A 20,548-nucleotide genomic window follows, 5' to 3' on the forward strand; every position below is an offset into this window, starting at 1 on the left:
AAATAAAATAAAATAAAATAAAATAAAATCCAATGGAAAATAAAATAAAATAAAATAAAATAAAATCCAATGGAAAATAAAATAAAATAAAATAAAATCCAATGGAAAATAAAATAAAATAAAATAAAATAAAATCCAATGGAAAATAAAATAAAATAAAATCCAATGGAAAATAAAATCCAATGGAAAATAAAATAAAATAAAATAAAATAAAATCCAATGGAAAATAAAATAAAATAAAATAAAATAAAATCCAATGGAAAATAAAATAAAATAAAATAAAATAAAATCCAATGGAAAATAAAATAAAATAAAATAAAATCCAATGGAAAATAAAATAAAATAAAATAAAATCCAATGGAAAATAAAATAAAATAAAATAAAATCCAATGGAAAATAAAATAAAATAAAATAAAATCCAATGGAAAATAAAATAAAATAAAATAAAATCCAATGGAAAATAAAATAAAATAAAATAAAATCCAATGGAAAATAAAATAAAATAAAATAAAATCCAATGGAAAATAAAATAAAATAAAATAAAATCCAATGGAAAATAAAATAAAATAAAATAAAATCCAATGGAAAATAAAATAAAATAAAATAAAATCCAATGGAAAATAAAATAAAATAAAATAAAATCCAATGGAAAATAAAATAAAATAAAATAAAATCCAATGGAAAATAAAATAAAATAAAATAAAATCCAATGGAAAATAAAATAAAATAAAATAAAATCCAATGGAAAATAAAATAAAATAAAATAAAATCCAATGGAAAATAAAATAAAATAAAATAAAATCCAATGGAAAATAAAATAAAATAAAATAAAATCCAATGGAAAATAAAATAAAATAAAATAAAATCCAATGGACAATAAAATAAAATAAAATAAAATCCAATGGAAAATAAAATAAAATAAAATAAAATCCAATGGAAAATAAAATAAAATCCAATGGAAAATAAAATAAAATCCAATGGAAAATAAAATAAAATCCAATGGAAAATAAAATAAAATCCAATGGAAAATAAAATAAAATCCAATGGAAAATAAAATAAAATAAAATAAAATAAAATAAAATCCAATGGAAAATAAAATAAAATAAAATAAAATAAAATAAAATCCAATGGAAAATAAAATAAAATAAAATAAAATCCAATGGAAAATAAAATAAAATAAAATAAAATCCAATGGAAAATAAAATAAAATAAAATAAAATCCAATGGAAAATAAAATAAAATAAAATAAAATCCAATGGAAAATAAAATAAAATAAAATAAAATCCAATGGAAAATAAAATAAAATAAAATAAAATCCAATGGAAAATAAAATAAAATAAAATAAAATCCAATGGAAAATAAAATAAAATAAAATAAAATCCAATGGAAAATAAAATAAAATAAAATAAAATAAAATCCAATGGAAAATAAAATAAAATAAAATAAAATAAAATCCAATGGAAAATAAAATAAAATAAAATCCAATGGAAAATAAAATAAAATAAAATCCAATGGAAAATAAAATAAAATAAAATCCAATGGAAAATAAAATAAAATAAAATAAAATCCAATGGAAAATAAAATAAAATAAAATCCAATGGAAAATAAAATAAAATAAAATAAAATCCAATGGAAAATAAAATAAAATCCAATGGAAAATAAAATAAAATCCAATAAAATAAAATCCAATAAAATAAAATAAAATAAAATAAAATAAAATCCAATGGAAAATAAAATAAAATAAAATAAAATCCAATGGAAAATAAAATAAAATAAAATAAAATAAAATCCAATGGAAAATAAAATAAAATAAAATAAAATAAAATCCAATGGAAAATAAAATAAAATAAAATAAAATCCAATGGAAAATAAAATAAAATAAAATAAAATAAAATCCAATGGAAAATAAAATAAAATAAAATAAAATAAAATCCAATGGAAAATAAAATAAAATAAAATAAAATAAAATCCAATGGAAAATAAAATAAAATAAAATAAAATAAAATAAAATGGAAAATAAAATAAAATCCAATGGAAAATAAAATAAAATAAAATAAAATAAAATCCAATGGAAAATAAAATAAAATAAAATAAAATAAAATAAAATAAAATAAAATCCAATGGAAAATAAAATAAAATAAAATAAAATAAAATAAAATAAAATAAAATCCAATGGAAAATAAAATAAAATCCAATGGAAAATAAAATAAAATCCAATGGAAAATAAAATAAAATCCAATGGAAAATAAAATAAAATCCAATGGAAAATAAAATAAAATCCAATGGAAAATAAAATAAAATCCAATGGAAAATAAAATAAAATCCAATGGAAAATAAAATAAAATCCAATGGAAAATAAAATAAAATCCAATGGAAAATAAAATAAAATCCAATGGAAAATAAAATAAAATCCAATGGAAAATAAAATAAAATCCAATGGAAAATAAAATAAAATCCAATGGAAAATAAAATAAAATCCAATGGAAAATAAAATAAAATAAAATAAAATAAAATAAAATCCAATGGAAAATAAAATAAAATAAAATAAAATAAAATAAAATCCAATGGAAAATAAAATAAAATAAAATAAAATAAAATCCAATGGAAAATAAAATAAAATAAAATAAAATAAAATAAAATAAAATCCAATGGAAAATAAAATAAAATAAAATAAAATAAAATCCAATGGAAAATAAAATAATATAAAATAAAATAAAATAAAATAAAATCCAATGGAAAATAAAATAAAATAAAATAAAATAAAATAAAATAAAATAAAATCCAATGGAAAATAAAATAAAATAAAATAAAATAAAATACAATAAAATAAAATAAAATAAAATCCAATGGAAAATAAAATAAAATAAAATAAAATCCAATGGAAAATAAAATAAAATAAAATAAAATAAAATCCAATGGAAAATAAAATAAAATAAAATAAAATAAAATCCAATGGAAAATAAAATAAAATAAAATAAAATAAAATAAAATCCAATGGAAAATAAAATAAAATAAAATAAAATAAAATAAAATCCAATGGAAAATAAAATAAAATAAAATAAAATCCAATGGAAAATAAAATAAAATAAAATAAAATCCAATGGAAAATAAAATAAAATAAAATAAAATAAAATCCAATGGAAAATAAAATAAAATAAAATAAAATCCAATGGAAAATAAAATAAAATAAAATAAAATCCAATGGAAAATAAAATAAAATAAAATAAAATCCAATGGAAAATAAAATAAAATAAAATAAAATAAAATCCAATGGAAAATAAAATAAAATAAAATAAAATAAAATCCAATGGAAAATAAAATAAAATAAAATAAAATAAAATAAAATCCAATGGAAAATAAAATAAAATAAAATAAAATAAAATAAAATCCAATGGAAAATAAAATAAAATAAAATAAAATAAAATCCAATGGAAAATAAAATAAAATAAAATAAAATAAAATGGAAAATAAAATAAAATAAAATCCAATGGAAAATAAAATAAAATAAAATAAAATCCAATGGAAAATAAAATAAAATAAAATAAAATAAAATCCAATGGAAAATAAAATAAAATAAAATAAAATAAAATAAAATCCAATGGAAAATAAAATAAAATAAAATAAAATAAAATAAAATCCAATGGAAAATAAAATAAAATAAAATAAAATCCAATGGAAAATAAAATAAAATAAAATAAAATCCAATGGAAAATAAAATAAAATAAAATAAAATAAAATCCAATGGAAAATAAAATAAAATAAAATAAAATCCAATGGAAAATAAAATAAAATAAAATAAAATCCAATGGAAAATAAAATAAAATAAAATAAAATCCAATGGAAAATAAAATAAAATAAAATAAAATAAAATCCAATGGAAAATAAAATAAAATAAAATAAAATAAAATGGAAAATAAAATAAAATAAAATAAAATAAAATGGAAAATAAAATAAAATAAAATCCAATGGAAAATAAAATAAAATAAAATAAAATCCAATGGAAAATAAAATAAAATAAAATAAAATAAAATAAAATAAAATAAAATAAAATAAAATCCAATGGAAAATAAAATAAAATCCAATGGAAAATAAAATAAAATCCAATGGAAAATAAAATAAAATCCAATGGAAAATAAAATAAAATCCAATGGAAAATAAAATAAAATCCAATGGAAAATAAAATAAAATCCAATGGAAAATAAAATAAAATCCAATGGAAAATAAAATAAAATCCAATGGAAAATAAAATAAAATCCAATGGAAAATAAAATAAAATCCAATGGAAAATAAAATAAAATAAAATAAAATAAAATAAAATCCAATGGAAAATAAAATAAAATAAAATAAAATAAAATAAAATCCAATGGAAAATAAAATAAAATAAAATAAAATAAAATAAAATCCAATGGAAAATAAAATAAAATAAAATAAAATAAAATAAAATAAAATCCAATGGAAAATAAAATAAAATAAAATAAAATAAAATCCAATGGAAAATAAAATAAAATAAAATAAAATAAAATCCAATGGAAAATAAAATAAAATAAAATAAAATAAAATAAAATAAAATCCAATGGAAAATAAAATAAAATAAAATAAAATCCAATGGAAAATAAAATAAAATAAAATAAAATCCAATGGAAAATAAAATAAAATAAAATAAAATCCAATGGAAAATAAAATAAAATAAAATAAAATCCAATGGAAAATAAAATAAAATAAAATAAAATCCAATGGAAAATAAAATAAAATAAAATAAAATCCAATGGAAAATAAAATAAAATAAAATAAAATCCAATGGAAAATAAAATAAAATAAAATAAAATCCAATGGAAAATAAAATAAAATAAAATAAAATCCAATGGAAAATAAAATAAAATAAAATAAAATCCAATGGAAAATAAAATAAAATAAAATAAAATCCAATGGAAAATAAAATAAAATAAAATAAAATCCAATGGAAAATAAAATAAAATAAAATCCAATGGAAAATAAAATAAAATAAAATAAAATCCAATGGAAAATAAAATAAAATAAAATAAAATCCAATGGAAAATAAAATAAAATAAAATCCAATGGAAAATAAAATAAAATAAAATAAAATAAAATCCAATGGAAAATAAAATAAAATAAAATAAAATCCAATGGAAAATAAAATAAAATAAAATAAAATAAAATCCAATGGAAAATAAAATAAAATAAAATAAAATAAAATCCAATGGAAAATAAAATAAAATAAAATCCAATGGAAAATAAAATAAAATAAAATCCAATGGAAAATAAAATAAAATAAAATAAAATCCAATGGAAAATAAAATAAAATAAAATAAAATAAAATCCAATGGAAAATAAAATAAAATAAAATAAAATCCAATGGAAAATAAAATAAAATAAAATAAAATAAAATCCAATGGAAAATAAAATAAAATAAAATAAAATAAAATAAAATCCAATGGAAAATAAAATAAAATAAAATAAAATAAAATCCAATGGAAAATAAAATAAAATAAAATAAAATAAAATAAAATGGAAAATAAAATAAAATAAAATCCAATGGAAAATAAAATAAAATAAAATAAAATCCAATGGAAAATAAAATAAAATAAAATAAAATAAAATCCAATGGAAAATAAAATAAAATAAAATAAAATAAAATAAAATGGAAAATAAAATAAAATAAAATCCAATGGAAAATAAAATAAAATAAAATAAAATAAAATCCAATGGAAAATAAAATAAAATCCAATGGAAAATAAAATAAAATCCAATGGAAAATAAAATAAAATCCAATGGAAAATAAAATAAAATCCAATGGAAAATAAAATAAAATCCAATGGAAAATAAAATAAAATAAAATAAAATCCAATGGAAAATAAAATAAAATAAAATAAAATCCAATGGAAAATAAAATAAAATAAAATAAAATCCAATGGAAAATAAAATAAAATAAAATAAAATCCAATGGAAAATAAAATAAAATAAAATAAAATCCAATGGAAAATAAAATAAAATAAAATAAAATCCAATGGAAAATAAAATAAAATAAAATCCAATGGAAAATAAAATAAAATAAAATAAAATAAAATCCAATGGAAAATAAAATAAAATAAAATAAAATAAAATCCAATGGAAAATAAAATAAAATAAAATAAAATAAAATCCAATGGAAAATAAAATAAAATAAAATAAAATCCAATGGAAAATAAAATAAAATAAAATAAAATAAAATCCAATGGAAAATAAAATAAAATAAAATCCAATGGAAAATAAAATCCAATGGAAAATAAAATAAAATAAAATAAAATAAAATCCAATGGAAAATAAAATAAAATAAAATAAAATAAAATCCAATGGAAAATAAAATAAAATAAAATAAAATAAAATCCAATGGAAAATAAAATAAAATAAAATAAAATCCAATGGAAAATAAAATAAAATAAAATAAAATCCAATGGAAAATAAAATAAAATAAAATAAAATCCAATGGAAAATAAAATAAAATAAAATAAAATCCAATGGAAAATAAAATAAAATAAAATAAAATCCAATGGAAAATAAAATAAAATAAAATAAAATCCAATGGAAAATAAAATAAAATAAAATAAAATCCAATGGAAAATAAAATAAAATAAAATAAAATCCAATGGAAAATAAAATAAAATAAAATAAAATCCAATGGAAAATAAAATAAAATAAAATAAAATCCAATGGAAAATAAAATAAAATAAAATAAAATCCAATGGAAAATAAAATAAAATAAAATAAAATCCAATGGAAAATAAAATAAAATAAAATAAAATCCAATGGAAAATAAAATAAAATAAAATAAAATCCAATGGAAAATAAAATAAAATAAAATAAAATCCAATGGAAAATAAAATAAAATAAAATAAAATCCAATGGAAAATAAAATAAAATAAAATAAAATCCAATGGAAAATAAAATAAAATAAAATAAAATCCAATGGAAAATAAAATAAAATAAAATAAAATCCAATGGAAAATAAAATAAAATAAAATAAAATCCAATGGAAAATAAAATAAAATAAAATAAAATCCAATGGAAAATAAAATAAAATAAAATAAAATCCAATGGAAAATAAAATAAAATAAAATAAAATCCAATGGAAAATAAAATAAAATAAAATAAAATCCAATGGAAAATAAAATAAAATAAAATAAAATCCAATGGAAAATAAAATAAAATAAAATAAAATCCAATGGAAAATAAAATAAAATAAAATAAAATCCAATGGAAAATAAAATAAAATAAAATAAAATCCAATGGACAATAAAATAAAATAAAATAAAATCCAATGGAAAATAAAATAAAATAAAATAAAATCCAATGGAAAATAAAATAAAATAAAATAAAATCCAATGGAAAATAAAATAAAATAAAATCCAATGGAAAATAAAATAAAATCCAATGGAAAATAAAATAAAATCCAATGGAAAATAAAATAAAATCCAATGGAAAATAAAATAAAATCCAATGGAAAATAAAATAAAATCCAATGGAAAATAAAATAAAATCCAATGGAAAATAAAATAAAATCCAATGGAAAATAAAATAAAATCCAATGGAAAATAAAATAAAATCCAATGGAAAATAAAATAAAATAAAATAAAATAAAATAAAATCCAATGGAAAATAAAATAAAATAAAATAAAATAAAATAAAATCCAATGGAAAATAAAATAAAATAAAATAAAATCCAATGGAAAATAAAATAAAATAAAATAAAATCCAATGGAAAATAAAATAAAATAAAATAAAATCCAATGGAAAATAAAATAAAATAAAATAAAATCCAATGGAAAATAAAATAAAATAAAATAAAATCCAATGGAAAATAAAATAAAATAAAATAAAATCCAATGGAAAATAAAATAAAATAAAATAAAATCCAATGGAAAATAAAATAAAATAAAATAAAATCCAATGGAAAATAAAATAAAATAAAATAAAATAAAATCCAATGGAAAATAAAATAAAATAAAATAAAATAAAATCCAATGGAAAATAAAATAAAATAAAATCCAATGGAAAATAAAATAAAATAAAATCCAATGGAAAATAAAATAAAATAAAATCCAATGGAAAATAAAATAAAATAAAATAAAATCCAATGGAAAATAAAATAAAATAAAATCCAATGGAAAATAAAATAAAATAAAATAAAATCCAATGGAAAATAAAATAAAATCCAATGGAAAATAAAATAAAATCCAATAAAATAAAATCCAATAAAATAAAATAAAATAAAATAAAATAAAATCCAATGGAAAATAAAATAAAATAAAATAAAATCCAATGGAAAATAAAATAAAATAAAATAAAATAAAATCCAATGGAAAATAAAATAAAATAAAATAAAATAAAATCCAATGGAAAATAAAATAAAATAAAATAAAATCCAATGGAAAATAAAATAAAATAAAATAAAATAAAATCCAATGGAAAATAAAATAAAATAAAATAAAATAAAATCCAATGGAAAATAAAATAAAATAAAATAAAATAAAATCCAATGGAAAATAAAATAAAATAAAATAAAATAAAATAAAATGGAAAATAAAATAAAATCCAATGGAAAATAAAATAAAATAAAATAAAATAAAATCCAATGGAAAATAAAATAAAATAAAATAAAATAAAATCCAATGGAAAATAAAATAAAATAAAATAAAATAAAATAAAATAAAATAAAATCCAATGGAAAATAAAATAAAATAAAATAAAATAAAATAAAATAAAATAAAATCCAATGGAAAATAAAATAAAATCCAATGGAAAATAAAATAAAATCCAATGGAAAATAAAATAAAATCCAATGGAAAATAAAATAAAATCCAATGGAAAATAAAATAAAATCCAATGGAAAATAAAATAAAATCCAATGGAAAATAAAATAAAATCCAATGGAAAATAAAATAAAATAAAATAAAATAAAATCCAATGGAAAATAAAATAATATAAAATAAAATAAAATCCAATGGAAAATAAAATAAAATAAAATAAAATAAAATAAAATGGAAAATAAAATAAAATCCAATGGAAAATAAAATAAAATAAAATAAAATAAAATCCAATGGAAAATAAAATAAAATAAAATAAAATAAAATCCAATGGAAAATAAAATAAAATAAAATAAAATAAAATAAAATAAAATAAAATCCAATGGAAAATAAAATAAAATAAAATAAAATAAAATAAAATAAAATAAAATCCAATGGAAAATAAAATAAAATCCAATGGAAAATAAAATAAAATCCAATGGAAAATAAAATAAAATCCAATGGAAAATAAAATAAAATCCAATGGAAAATAAAATAAAATCCAATGGAAAATAAAATAAAATCCAATGGAAAATAAAATAAAATCCAATGGAAAATAAAATAAAATAAAATAAAATAAAATCCAATGGAAAATAAAATAATATAAAATAAAATAAAATAAAATAAAATCCAATGGAAAATAAAATAAAATAAAATCCAATGGAAAATAAAATAAAATAAAATCCAATGGAAAATAAAATAAAATAAAATAAAATAAAATACAATAAAATAAAATAAAATAAAATCCAATGGAAAATAAAATAAAATAAAATAAAATCCAATGGAAAATAAAATAAAATAAAATAAAATAAAATCCAATGGAAAATAAAATAAAATAAAATAAAATAAAATCCAATGGAAAATAAAATAAAATAAAATAAAATAAAATAAAATCCAATGGAAAATAAAATAAAATAAAATAAAATAAAATAAAATCCAATGGAAAATAAAATAAAATAAAATAAAATCCAATGGAAAATAAAATAAAATAAAATAAAATCCAATGGAAAATAAAATAAAATAAAATAAAATAAAATCCAATGGAAAATAAAATAAAATAAAATAAAATCCAATGGAAAATAAAATAAAATAAAATAAAATCCAATGGAAAATAAAATAAAATAAAATAAAATCCAATGGAAAATAAAATAAAATAAAATAAAATAAAATCCAATGGAAAATAAAATAAAATAAAATAAAATAAAATCCAATGGAAAATAAAATAAAATAAAATAAAATAAAATAAAATCCAATGGAAAATAAAATAAAATAAAATAAAATAAAATAAAATCCAATGGAAAATAAAATAAAATAAAATAAAATAAAATCCAATGGAAAATAAAATAAAATAAAATAAAATAAAATGGAAAATAAAATAAAATAAAATCCAATGGAAAATAAAATAAAATAAAATAAAATCCAATGGAAAATAAAATAAAATAAAATAAAATAAAATCCAATGGAAAATAAAATAAAATAAAATAAAATAAAATAAAATCCAATGGAAAATAAAATAAAATAAAATAAAATAAAATAAAATCCAATGGAAAATAAAATAAAATAAAATAAAATCCAATGGAAAATAAAATAAAATAAAATAAAATCCAATGGAAAATAAAATAAAATAAAATAAAATAAAATCCAATGGAAAATAAAATAAAATAAAATAAAATCCAATGGAAAATAAAATAAAATAAAATAAAATCCAATGGAAAATAAAATAAAATAAAATAAAATCCAATGGAAAATAAAATAAAATAAAATAAAATAAAATCCAATGGAAAATAAAATAAAATAAAATAAAATAAAATGGAAAATAAAATAAAATAAAATAAAATAAAATGGAAAATAAAATAAAATAAAATCCAATGGAAAATAAAATAAAATAAAATAAAATCCAATGGAAAATAAAATAAAATAAAATAAAATAAAATAAAATAAAATAAAATAAAATAAAATCCAATGGAAAATAAAATAAAATCCAATGGAAAATAAAATAAAATCCAATGGAAAATAAAATAAAATCCAATGGAAAATAAAATAAAATCCAATGGAAAATAAAATAAAATCCAATGGAAAATAAAATAAAATCCAATGGAAAATAAAATAAAATCCAATGGAAAATAAAATAAAATCCAATGGAAAATAAAATAAAATCCAATGGAAAATAAAATAAAATAAAATAAAATAAAATAAAATCCAATGGAAAATAAAATAAAATAAAATAAAATAAAATAAAATCCAATGGAAAATAAAATAAAATAAAATAAAATAAAATAAAATCCAATGGAAAATAAAATAAAATAAAATAAAATAAAATAAAATAAAATCCAATGGAAAATAAAATAAAATAAAATAAAATAAAATCCAATGGAAAATAAAATAAAATAAAATAAAATAAAATAAAATCCAATGGAAAATAAAATAAAATAAAATAAAATAAAATAAAATAAAATCCAATGGAAAATAAAATAAAATAAAATAAAATAAAATAAAATAAAATAAAATAAAATAAAATCCAATGGAAAATAAAATAAAATAAAATAAAATCCAATGGAAAATAAAATAAAATAAAATAAAATCCAATGGAAAATAAAATAAAATAAAATAAAATCCAATGGAAAATAAAATAAAATAAAATAAAATCCAATGGAAAATAAAATAAAATAAAATAAAATCCAATGGAAAATAAAATAAAATAAAATAAAATCCAATGGAAAATAAAATAAAATAAAATAAAATCCAATGGAAAATAAAATAAAATAAAATAAAATCCAATGGAAAATAAAATAAAATAAAATAAAATCCAATGGAAAATAAAATAAAATAAAATAAAATCCAATGGAAAATAAAATAAAATAAAATAAAATCCAATGGAAAATAAAATAAAATAAAATCCAATGGAAAATAAAATAAAATAAAATAAAATCCAATGGAAAATAAAATAAAATAAAATAAAATCCAATGGAAAATAAAATAAAATAAAATCCAATGGAAAATAAAATAAAATAAAATAAAATAAAATCCAATGGAAAATAAAATAAAATAAAATAAAATAAAATAAAATGGAAAATAAAATAAAATAAAATCCAATGGAAAATAAAATAAAATAAAATAAAATCCAATGGAAAATAAAATAAAATAAAATAAAATAAAATCCAATGGAAAATAAAATAAAATAAAATAAAATAAAATAAAATGGAAAATAAAATAAAATAAAATCCAATGGAAAATAAAATAAAATAAAATAAAATAAAATCCAATGGAAAATAAAATAAAATCCAATGGAAAATAAAATAAAATCCAATGGAAAATAAAATAAAATCCAATGGAAAATAAAATAAAATCCAATGGAAAATAAAATAAAATAAAATAAAATCCAATGGAAAATAAAATAAAATAAAATAAAATCCAATGGAAAATAAAATAAAATAAAATAAAATCCAATGGAAAATAAAATAAAATAAAATAAAATCCAATGGAAAATAAAATAAAATAAAATAAAATCCAATGGAAAATAAAATAAAATAAAATAAAATCCAATGGAAAATAAAATAAAATAAAATAAAATCCAATGGAAAATAAAATAAAATAAAATAAAATCCAATGGAAAATAAAATAAAATAAAATAAAATCCAATGGAAAATAAAATAAAATAAAATAAAATCCAATGGAAAATAAAATAAAATAAAATAAAATCCAATGGAAAATAAAATAAAATAAAATAAAATCCAATGGAAAATAAAATAAAATAAAATCCAATGGAAAATAAAATAAAATAAAATAAAATCCAATGGAAAATAAAATAAAATAAAATAAAATCCAATGGAAAATAAAATAAAATAAAATCCAATGGAAAATAAAATAAAATAAAATAAAATAAAATCCAATGGAAAATAAAATAAAATAAAATAAAATCCAATGGAAAATAAAATAAAATAAAATAAAATAAAATCCAATGGAAAATAAAATAAAATAAAATAAAATAAAATCCAATGGAAAATAAAATAAAATAAAATCCAATGGAAAATAAAATAAAATAAAATCCAATGGAAAATAAAATAAAATAAAATAAAATCCAATGGAAAATAAAATAAAATAAAATAAAATAAAATCCAATGGAAAATAAAATAAAATAAAATAAAATAAAATCCAATGGAAAATAAAATAAAATAAAATAAAATAAAATCCAATGGAAAATAAAATAAAATAAAATAAAATAAAATAAAATCCAATGGAAAATAAAATAAAATAAAATAAAATAAAATAAAATAAAATCCAATGGAAAATAAAATAAAATAAAATAAAATCCAATGGAAAATAAAATAATATAAAATAAAATAAAATAAAATAAAATCCAATGGAAAATAAAATAAAATAAAATAAAATAAAATAAAATAAAATAAAATCCAATGGAAAATAAAATAAAATAAAATAAAATAAAATCCAATGGAAAATAAAATAAAATAAAATAAAATAAAATCCAATGGAAAATAAAATAAAATAAAATAAAATAAAATAAAATCCAATGGAAAATAAAATAAAATAAAATAAAATAAAATAAAATCCAATGGAAAATAAAATAAAATAAAATAAAATCCAATGGAAAATAAAATAAAATAAAATAAAATCCAATGGAAAATAAAATAAAATAAAATAAAATCCAATGGAAAATAAAATAAAATAAAATAAAATCCAATGGAAAATAAAATAAAATAAAATAAAATCCAATGGAAAATAAAATAAAATAAAATAAAATCCAATGGAAAATAAAATAAAATAAAATAAAATCCAATGGAAAATAAAATAAAATAAAATAAAATAAAATCCAATGGAAAATAAAATAAAATAAAATAAAATAAAATCCAATGGAAAATAAAATAAAATAAAATAAAATAAAATAAAATCCAATGGAAAATAAAATAAAATAAAATAAAATAAAATAAAATCCAATGGAAAATAAAATAAAATAAAATAAAATAAAATCCAATGGAAAATAAAATAAAATAAAATAAAATCCAATGGAAAATAAAATAAAATAAAATAAAATCCAATGGAAAATAAAATAAAATAAAATAAAATAAAATAAAATAAAATAAAATAAAATAAAATAAAATAAAATAAAATAAAATCCAATGGAAAATAAAATAAAATCCAATGGAAAATAAAATAAAATCCAATGGAAAATAAAATAAAATCCAATGGAAAATAAAATAAAATCCAATGGAAAATAAAATAAAATCCAATGGAAAATAAAATAAAATCCAATGGAAAATAAAATAAAATCCAATGGAAAATAAAATAAAATCCAATGGAAAATAAAATAAAATAAAATAAAATAAAATAAAATCCAATGGAAAATAAAATAAAATAAAATAAAATAAAATAAAATCCAATGGAAAATAAAATAAAATAAAATAAAATAAAATAAAATCCAATGGAAAATAAAATAAAATAAAATAAAATAAAATAAAATACAATGGAAAATAAAATAAAATAAAATAAAATAAAATCCAATGGAAAATAAAATAAAATAAAATAAAATAAAATAAAATCCAATGGAAAATAAAATAAAATAAAATAAAATAAAATAAAATAAAATCCAATGGAAAATAAAATAAAATAAAATAAAATAAAATAAAATAAAATAAAATAAAATCCAATGGAAAATAAAATAAAATAAAATAAAATCCAATGGAAAATAAAATAAAATAAAATAAAATCCAATGGAAAATAAAATAAAATAAAATAAAATCCAATGGAAAATAAAATAAAATAAAATAAAATCCAATGGAAAATAAAATAAAATAAAATAAAATCCAATGGAAAATAAAATAAAATAAAATAAAATCCAATGGAAAATAAAATAAAATAAAATAAAATCCAATGGAAAATAAAATAAAATAAAATAAAATCCAATGGAAAATAAAATAAAATAAAATAAAATCCAATGGAAAATAAAATAAAATAAAATAAAATCCAATGGAAAATAAAATAAAATAAAATAAAATCCAATGGAAAATAAAATAAAATAAAATAAAATCCAATGGAAAATAAAATAAAATAAAATAAAATCCAATGGACAATAAAATAAAATAAAATAAAATCCAATGGAAAATAAAATAAAATAAAATAAAATCCAATGGAAAATAAAATAAAATAAAATAAAATCCAATGGAAAATAAAATAAAATAAAATCCAATGGAAAATAAAATAAAATAAAATAAAATAAAATCCAATGGAAAATAAAATAAAATAAAATAAAATCCAATGGAAAATAAAATAAAATAAAATAAAATAAAATCCAATGGAAAATAAAATAAAATAAAATAAAATCCAATGGAAAATAAAATAAAATAAAATCCAATGGAAAATAAAATAAAATAAAATCCAATGGAAAATAAAATAAAATAAAATAAAATCCAATGGAAAATAAAATAAAATAAAATAAAATAAAATCCAATGGAAAATAAAATAAAATAAAATAAAATCCAATGGAAAATAAAATAAAATAAAATAAAATAAAATCCAATGGAAAATAAAATAAAATAAAATAAAATAAAATAAAATCCAATGGAAAATAAAATAAAATAAAATAAAATAAAATCCAATGGAAAATAAAATAAAATAAAATAAAATAAAATAAAATGGAAAATAAAATAAAATAAAATCCAATGGAAAATAAAATAAAATAAAATAAAATCCAATGGAAAATAAAATAAAATAAAATAAAATAAAATCCAATGGAAAATAAAATAAAATAAAATAAAATAAAATAAAATGGAAAATAAAATAAAATAAAATCCAATGGAAAATAAAATAAAATAAAATAAAATAAAATCCAATGGAAAATAAAATAAAATCCAATGGAAAATAAAATAAAATCCAATGGAAAATAAAATAAAATCCAATGGAAAATAAAATAAAATCCAATGGAAAATAAAATAAAATCCAATGGAAAATAAAATAAAATCCAATGGAAAATAAAATAAAATCCAATGGAAAATAAAATAAAATCCAATGGAAAATAAAATAAAATCCAATGGAAAATAAAATAAAATCCAATGGAAAATAAAATAAAATAAAATAAAATAAAATCCAATGGAAAATAAAATAAAATAAAATAAAATAAAATAAAATCCAATGGAAAATAAAATAAAATAAAATAAAATAAAATAAAATCCAATGGAAAATAAAATAAAATAAAATAAAATAAAATAAAATAAAATAAAATCCAATGGAAAATAAAATAAAATAAAATAAAATAAAATCCAATGGAAAATAAAATAAAATAAAATAAAATAAAATAAAATCCAATGGAAAATAAAATAAAATAAAATAAAATAAAATAAAATAAAATCCAATGGAAAATAAAATAAAATAAAATAAAATAAAATAAAATAAAATAAAATAAAATCCAATGGAAAATAAAATAAAATAAAATAAAATAAAATAAAATCCAATGGAAAATAAAATAAAATCCAATGGAAAATAAAATAAAATCCAATGGAAAATAAAATAAAATCCAATGGAAAATAAAATAAAATCCAATGGAAAATAAAATAAAATCCAATGGAAAATAAAATAAAATCCAATGGAAAATAAAATAAAATCCAATGGAAAATAAAATAAAATAAAATAAAATAAAATCCAATGGAAAATAAAATAAAATAAAATAAAATAAAATCCAATGGAAAATAAAATAAAATAAAATAAAATAAAATAAAATCCAATGGAAAATAAAATAAAATAAAATAAAATCCAATGGAAAATAAAATAAAATAAAATAAAATAAAATAAAATCCAATGGAAAATAAAATAAAATAAAATAAAATAAAATAAAATAAAATAAAATAAAATAAAATAAAATCCAATGGAAAATAAAATAAAATAAAATAAAATAAAATAAAATCCAATGGAAAATAAAATAAAATAAAATAAAATAAAATCCAATGGAAAATAAAATAAAATAAAATAAAATAAAATCCAATGGAAAATAAAATAAAATAAAATAGCCAGAAAATCCAACGGTAGACCGGTTTCGTCCTATTTGGGACTCGTCAGTACCGTGCGGGAAATCTGGCTTGCGACTATAACACCGAATAGAGAAACTAAGCCTAAATATTAAAAATTTCAAAACGAGTTGCATAGCAACGGAAAGCCGAATAGGGGGAGAGTGGTGGAGATTATTATATACGTAATGTTAAGTTAAGTTCCTTTTAACTTAACATTACGTATATAATAATCTCCACCACTCTCCCCCTATTCGGCTTTCCGTTGCTATGCAACTCGTTTTGAAATTTTTAATATTTAGGCTTAGTTTCTCTATTCGGTGTTATAGTCGCAAGCCAGATTTCCCGCACGGTACTGACGAGTCCCAAATAGGACGAAACCGGTCTACCGTTGGATTTTCTGGCTATTTTATTTTATTTTATTTTATTTAATTATTCACTCGAAGATCTATTTGGTCTGAGTTTCGTGTTTTCATCCGCTCGAAGACCTATCGGTACGAGCTATTAGTAAGTTTTTAAATTTCTTCAAATTTGTTTAGGGTTTAGCTTTATTATCCCTTTTCATTATGGACTTATCTACTTATTCACCAATTTTTCATCCTGTACAATGCAGTCCATAGGTGGTTCCTTTTAACTTAACATTACGTAAAAAAAGTAAAATTAGTTACGATCCGGTGCCAATGGGAGTCGGAGAAAACAAACTGACGACTTTTTCATATTGGAAATTAAGCACTCAGGATCTACTCAATTTCAAAGTTGATCCTATACGAGGCTACGTGCCAAGCAATTTCTCTCGCAAAATACGCGGAGTTCGAACACGAGACGAGAATTACGGGTTAATGCCGGTTAAGGAAAAAGGACCATTTCCACAAAATCAATTTGGACATTGACAGCGGAAATATGTCACAGAAAAAAAATAATATAACACGGGTTAACAATTCAGAATTAAAAGGATGGAACTGCTTAAACGAATAGTCCAAAATGTAGTATTAAACTTAACCAAAACTAAGGCAAACAGAAAATACAGAAATGCGAGGGGCAGGTCACTTCCTTGATTAACGACGTACCCCTCGAAAGATTAAATCCGATTTTATCGTGATTATTTTGATTGAATTCAATTTAATCTCGATCTTGTTAAATTATTAAATCATGATCAAATTATTAAATCATGATTATAATGATTAAATCGCGATTAGAAATTTGAACGGAAATCAGAATGATTATATTGGTGATTGGAATGATTATAATTGTGCGCGAATAGAGCGAGCGGATTAGAATAATTTTATATGAAAAAAAGTAGTACTAATAACAATGTCACCTTAATTTACTAAGCTGTGATGGCTCGTGTTACAAAGTTGTGATAACTTGTTACAAAGCTGTGATGTTTTCGGCAGTGTTGGGCACCGCTCATCTCATTGTGAGCGGATTTTTTATTATGAGCGAAAATGAGTGGGAAAATATCTTTTTAAAAGAGTGCAAAACAAAAATGAGAGCAGCGAAAGTTTTACCGCTCAAAAACGAGCGGAAAGAGAGGACCGCCGATTTTACCGCTCAAAAAGAGCGGAAAGAGAGGAGCGCCGATTTTACTGCTCAAAAAAGAGCGCAAAGAGAGGAGCGAAAATTTTGTCGCTCAAAAAAGAGCGGATGAGATGAGCGAAAATTTTACCCCTCAAAAAGAGCGGAAAGAGAGCAGCGAAAATTAAACCGCTCAAAAAAGAGCGAAAAGAGAGGAGCGAAAAATTTACCGCCCAATAAAAGAGCGAAAAGAGAGGAGCAAAAATTAAACCGCTCAGAAAAGATCGGAAAGAGAGGAGCGAAAATTAAACCGCTCAGAAAAGAGCGGAAAGAGAGGAGCGAAACTTTTACCCCTCAAAAAAGAGCGGAAAGAGAGCAGCGCAAATTAAACCGCCCAAAAAAAGAGCGGACAGAGAGGAGTGGAAATTAAACCGCTCAGAAAAGATCGGAAAGAGAGGAGTGAAAATTAAACAACTCAGAAAAGATCGGAAAGAGAGGAGATAAAATTAAACCGCTCAGAAAAGATCGGAAAGAGAGGAGCGAAAATTAAACCGCTCAGAAAGGAGCGGAAAGAGAGGAGCGAATATGTAACCGTTCAATATGACCCTTACTCAAATTAAATTTATAGATATGAATCACTGAAACAGGACAGAGTCATAACCATGAAATATTTCTTTATACAGTGGAATTTATCATTATCTTTCCATTTAAGTATTATTGGAAATAGTTTAGGTTAAAGAAATCCACCGTCACTTGTCCAGTTTTATCACAAAAAATGTATACGTAGCCACGTAGCCTGTTAACTATCGTTAAGTTATTGATGATAATTAAATGTTATTTTAAATTCTTTAAATTCCATCACTTAATTGAAAATATTCTGCATTTTGTTAAGTCTTTTGGGATAGTGTGAGACTTTGAATACTTTTTACAAACCTTACGGGCGTGGCACGGCATCGGCTAGGCTTAGTAAATTCACACTGTTCATTAGTACAGAAGCTACGCAGGCGTCGTTTTGAATGGTTGAAATTCTTGAATTATTTAAAAATGAAACTTATTCCGACATTCTGTGAGCGCATTAAGGTTTCTTTAAACCTCTTGGAGGTAGAAATCCGCTCTTCTCACAGATGTTTTTTTAATCAGTTAAATTACATTACAGCAGAGCGAGGAGCATCCGGTCGAAACGCTGCCGGCTCAGAAATGAATCAAGAGGAGCACCGTATAGTGCGTCTTGCGTATTTCCAAACCTTGTGTAGAATGACCTAATTCCAGGAATCAGAGGGGAAGGTGGGGAGTAGTAACACGCTTTCACGGGACTACAACCGAATACAAGGATAAAGTGGCTGGTCGAGGGTAGAAATCATTGTAGCAGCCAAGCAGATAGACGCAACAACTGCCAATAGCCTAGACACAACACATTCCGCTTGCGGCAGACAGATACACCCACGCACTCAAAACGAGTCGGATAATACATTTAGATTTTTTGATCCCCTAATATGTTGCCCTTTTTTAACCTTTTCATAGTAAATTATACAGTCGTATAAATCACGAAACACTACACCATCCAATATAGAACAAGTCATTAAAAAATTGATAATCAGGGACTCTTTCCCGATTTTTGTTTAATATTTGCCCCCTCCCAAAAGCGGCAAAAACGCTGCGGTCTCTTTCGACTCTATCCCGAAACCGTTTTAGTTGTTTATATAGCGTTGTTTTACAAAAGAGAAAGTTCCGAGTCACTACCCGAGTAAAGTGTATTTTTTATTTAACAAGTCTAAACAAGCTCTTGTTGCAAATTTTTTAAAGCTGTTCGTTTCAAAACTATAGCAGTATCGGAACTTATTGTATTTTATTTTCGAAAGTCACACGTTTTCAGTATTTCTACTAATAAACATTTTCATAATTTCCTACACAGTAAAAGACAAATATACATTGGGTAAGAAATAATTTTGTTAGTATGGTGAAACAGTTGCATTTATAAGCTAAATTGGTAAGCGGCGAAAGCCAGCCAGATTTATGTCAACTTTCAGGGTTGGCACATTTTTTCCAGGAGTGGAAAAGCCGCGGATTTTGCCTGGAAAAAACCGGGTGGCAAAAATAATTTTTCCCGCAGTTTTTTCCACTTAGTTTTGCCGATAAAAAGTGGGTGGTAAAATCTAAATTTTTCCGCGGTTTATTCCACTT

The sequence above is a fragment of the Leiobunum rupestre genome, chromosome 6, assembly GCF_980474605.1.
Source record: "Leiobunum rupestre chromosome 6, qqLeiRupe1.1.hap1, whole genome shotgun sequence".
Lineage (NCBI taxonomy): Eukaryota > Metazoa > Arthropoda > Arachnida > Opiliones > Sclerosomatidae > Leiobunum > Leiobunum rupestre.